This window comes from Macrobrachium rosenbergii, chromosome 12 (assembly GCF_040412425.1).
Source record: "Macrobrachium rosenbergii isolate ZJJX-2024 chromosome 12, ASM4041242v1, whole genome shotgun sequence".
Lineage (NCBI taxonomy): Eukaryota > Metazoa > Arthropoda > Malacostraca > Decapoda > Palaemonidae > Macrobrachium > Macrobrachium rosenbergii.
Genome location: NC_089752.1, coordinates 14,213,001 through 14,218,000, shown reverse-complemented (window position 1 = coordinate 14,218,000; position 5,000 = coordinate 14,213,001). Strand labels below are relative to the sequence as shown.

Sequence of the window (5,000 nt, the reverse complement as noted above, 5' to 3'; positions counted from 1 at the left end):
TGACCAATTTAAACCTACTTTTCGTGTATTAATTTTAGACTAAAATCCTTCCTTTATACTGCGATCTAAGCAAATGAGTAATGCTGTTGTCGTATTGTATGGTCTTTCTATTCAATTTATGGATCACCTAAGATTCCATCTGGTTAATAGTTTTTTTCCTGTTTGAATATTTGGAAAAAAAATCTCTTAGATTAATGGGCAATTCTCTTTTAGTTATGTGATAGGTTTGCGTCAGACGTGCTTGGTAATTCCAAGACTTCCGTATCGTTTTAACTGGGAAATAAAGTATTATTGAGTTGTTACTGTATAGGAGACCTCTCAAACCCCCATATCGAATAACTTGTTTATAAAAATAGTCTGTATATTTATTTGGTCACCTAAAGAAAGCATGCAGAGCTTGTATGACTGCTGCACCAGAGAAGAGGCAATGTTATTATGTCGTGGCCCAGTTTTGAGAAGGAAATAATACTCAGAGGTACTTAGAGAGCCGCAGAGCTGTAGATGATCCTGCAGAGGACAGTAATTGATTAGTAGGCTTGAGTAAATAAAGCTAGGTGAGGACTGGTTTAGTGAGATTAAGTAGGATTCCATGAAGATGGCGCATTACAAGGATAAACCTTTCGCTCATATGAAGTTGATTTTTTGGCCCAGTTTTGAACCATCGGCTCTTGCAGTAGACTGCACAGGCAGGGACGTTAACCCTTATACTAACACTTATATTAAGGCCATGCTTTGGACTGGCATGTGTGTATTTTAACTAACTATTCTGAGAGGTTGTGCGTGGGCTTTTCTGGGTTTTAGTATGACCGATATTGCAGTCATTCTTTTAACCAGAAAAATCTCTAGATTTTCGACACCTTCGATGCCTTTTTTGGGGGAGGGGGTCGTTATGTGAAAGAATCACCAGTTGCTTGACATTTACGATCACGGGCTATTGTATAACGAAGACATCTCATCAGCATTTATGGTTTCAATTTCGCCTTCTTGAGTCCCGAGTGGCTGTCATGACAGGCGGTTTTTATCAGTAGAATTGTGCTTTTCTTTGTAGGTTGCCGTCCGTTAATACACTGAAAATTTGTATATATAAACTAGGTTTTCTGTTCAATAGAAATTAGTAAAAACAGCCACATATTTAATGCGGTACTGAATATAGAATGTTTCTGTACTTTACAAAATTACAAGGAGTGCTTTTCTATACTGACGCAGGCGCGGTGGCCACTTGCATATGGTTTTGTTGTCTCATGTAATTGTGATTTATTTTTAATATATATATATATATATATATAATATATATATATATATATATATATATATATATATATATATATATTATATATATATATGTATATATATATACATTTATATATATGTTTGTGTTTGTATGTGTTAAGAAACACTTTCTGACAACCCCATACACACATGTTTGTTTTACAGGCCTTTTTCACATTTGGAAGGGGTGGTCCATACTTACATACATATAGATAGATAGACAGATAGATGGAGAGAAGTTTAAAAACTGACGAGTTCGTCACTCGACCCAGGTGGGGAATACCCGCCCAGGAGGCAGGCTAACTACCTAAGAAGTGTAAGCGATTTACATAACGCTTTGAAGTCTTCCATTCACACTTTTTTTCCTATTTATTTTCCGGCTCGAATCCACTTAGTTCATTTAGGAATTAGCATAACTAACGCGATATTGTTGATTATGGTAATTCCCACTCCTGATAAGGTTAGGAAAAAAAGTAGACTGTTCCCTTTGAAGTGTGGAGCAACTCGATGAATAGTCTGGTAGTGTAGACCTTTTTGTTTTTTATTTCTCTTTTTCATATTCCTGAGATATTTTTTGGAATCTAATTTTTTTCGTTTTGTTCACTGTCATATTCTTGACTTTTTTTAAGTATTTGACTGTGGGTTTAAGATTAATTTTATTTTTATTATAACCGATGTATTTTTTTAATATCTAAATAATTTTGACTTTTGTTGTAACAATACCACTTTTTTGGATAATAAAGAAAAAGTGACATTGAGTTCAATAAAGTAAAATTAACGGGTATTGATTAAAATACATTGAATACAAAAAAGCAAAACTCGCCGTCAAACCCACGTTCGGAAACAAAACGAAAAATAAAAGCTTGAAGAATGTGAATATGAACAATAAAGGAAAACTAGAACTCACTCTCTTTTCAGTTTTTTTTTTTTTTTTTTTTTTTATCGCATTCATTTCATACCCAATCCCACCAAGCAATAGAGCAGAATCAGGCAAGATGCCATCGGAAATCGTTTGAAGTCGCTAACAATCGTTACAAAGTCGCAAGCTGTCACTGGTGATCACTGTTGGTCACGACAGTCGTTCGTTAGTCGCACGCAAATACTGCTGGTTCGGTCATGGGTAGTCACACTTGATCGTAAATTATCTTGAATCGGTGGTTGACTACCATGCGAATCTCGCGATGGTCGGAAACATTTGCCTTGTCGACCAGCAGTCGGCCTTAGGTAGTCTCTTGACGGTCACAAGACTATCGCGCGAATATATATGACTAGGCCCATGAAATTGTGGAGTCGGTGAGACTTCTTTACGACAAATTGCTGGGCAGTTCACAAGTAGCCACTGGTGGGTGTGCGATAGTCGTATTGAAAGTCCCGAGATTATGAAGCCTATGCTAGTATGCGACCACCACATTCTCTCTCTCTCTCTCTCTCTCTCTCTCTCTCTCTCTCTCTCTTTTACAATCGCCGCGACCGCCTGTTGACTGCAATCAATCGCGGTCGCAGATGAATCGTAGCCCAAGTAGGAAAGTCTTTACTAAAGCTTATTTTCACCTCGGGACAGCAGAAGTGTTTAGTTTGGTTAATGTTACACTAAAAAAAAATTCCTTAGTATTTAATAAGTTCTTCTCTATTAGAATTTAAGTGGTAACGGAATTCGGAACAAGAACTGACCGTTACGTAGCGAAAATGGAGAAAACACTCCCGAGCCCGCGCCTTTTAAACTGACTTAGCTAATATTCATTAATGTGTTGAAGAACCTTTTGTGTGTGGTTTGCGGCGTGAGGTAGGTGCATGCTGAGTCTGCGTTATGTTTAATGCATATTCCCGAGGGTAACTGTTATTATTATTACTATAATTATGAAGCGTTCATCGGACCGTTCAAGAGACCCTTTATTTTCCTAGCTGTCGAATAGATTGGCCGGGTAATAAAAGCGATGGTAATTGAGCAGAGAGGAAGTAAAGCAAAATCATTTGAAAAGTTGAGACATAAATAAAATAAGACATTTAAAAATCCGCATTTCAAAACGTGGATTTTTACATTTCTTATTTTCTTTATGTATCAGCTTTTTCAAATAATTTACCTTTATTTCCTATTGGCTCAATTAGTATTGCCTTTGTTACATGGGCAACAATCTGTTCGACAGCTAGGAAAATAAAGGGCCTCTTGAGTGGTTGCATGAGAGCATAATAATAATAGTAATAACAATTTCCATTACAAATAGGCATTATTATATCGTGCTTGAAATTTCCTATGAAGCAAGGGAACTCTTATTCAGGACTGTATAAGGATTGGTTCAGAAGCAATAGCAGTGGCCAGATTGTGGGAAAATAGTTATATGGCAACTGTTTATATTTATAAGACATTTCTATTATATATATATATATATATATATATATATATATATATATATATATATATATATATATATATATATATATATATATTCTAAATTACACATTATATGCGTGCAAATGTATACTGATTTACAAGATAATTACGTAAGATTTTCATTTGTCTGTTAGCATTTACATATGTGAAAGTGACAGTTTTAGGTTGTATATCTCTATCGTACACATTTCTTTGCTCAGTCTAATAAATTCAGCGAGAAAAACTGAAAACAAAAACGGGTCATCCGACTGCAAGATTTTACTTGAAAGAATTTATCATCTAAAAGCTTCATAAATTTCCATCGAATTACCTTTTGCTTTGATAGGCAATGCAACGAATAAATTGACTGTTCGCAGACACAGAATGGGGTCCCGGCATTTGCAATTCTTTTGTGCAAGATAAAGAGAGAGAGAGAGAGAGAGAGAGAGAGAGAGAGAGAGAGAGAGAGAGAGAGAGAGAGAGAGAAATCCTAACAGTGTGTTAAGAGAGAGACAAAATCATGCCAAACATGTGTTGAGAGAGAGAGAGAGAGAAGGGGCCAAAGAGAACCTATCCAAGTGGTGTACTGAGAGAGAGAGAGAGAGAGAGAATCTTTACCAGGCGTGTATTGAGAGCAAGAGAAAGAGAGAGAGAGTTGGAGGAGGTGGGGGGGAGGGAAAAGTAAATGAAATTCTTGCAAAGGAAAACATGGATCTTTGAGCGCTCGTTCGGGTGTCCTTTGAGCCTGGTTGTATTTTATTTGTTAATTCAAATAGAGAGATATGTATTTTATTTATTTATTCATACGAAGCTGTCAGCGTGGATGTATGTTTATTTTTTAGCTTCCACGCCGATAAAGGAAAAGCCTCGGTCACGGCAATATCCCAGGAAATCGAATTCATATGGAGAGGGAGGCCAGAATTTTACGCCAGTACAGTGTTTTTGTCCCTCAGTCTGTTCCCGAACGCGAGCGTCGGTTTTCCAGTGGGGTATGTGTATTGCTTATTTCTAAGACGATCATTCATCTTTCCATCATTCATCTTCCTACTGTTCGTATCGAGTTGGTGCTTGGCTAATTGTCTCTCATAATTTAAGTTGTTTTTCCTATAGACTTCCAATCTCAGTCCAGAGTAAAATGCTCGGAAACCTGAAACAAACTTTAGATTAGAATCTTGGTGTGGGCGTTATGGGTTACACTGATGCCTGGAAATCCAAAAGTCTCTTGAGTAAGTGGTTCATTGTCTCATTATCTTGCGATGGTCCTAATGTTATTAAATGCGGTTCTCTCTCTCTCTCTCTCTCTCTCTCTCTCTCTCTCTCTCTGTGGTACAGCCACAAAGTGTGAAGTACGTTTTCCTCATCA

At 36.8% G+C, this 5,000-nt stretch overlaps 1 protein-coding gene across 1 annotated transcript in view; it reads left to right on the top strand.

The window, feature by feature from the left end:
• The window catches only part of LOC136844410 (GTPase-activating Rap/Ran-GAP domain-like protein 3), a 907,028-nt gene that overhangs the window by 789,923 nt on the left and 112,105 nt on the right, over positions 1-5,000 (top strand).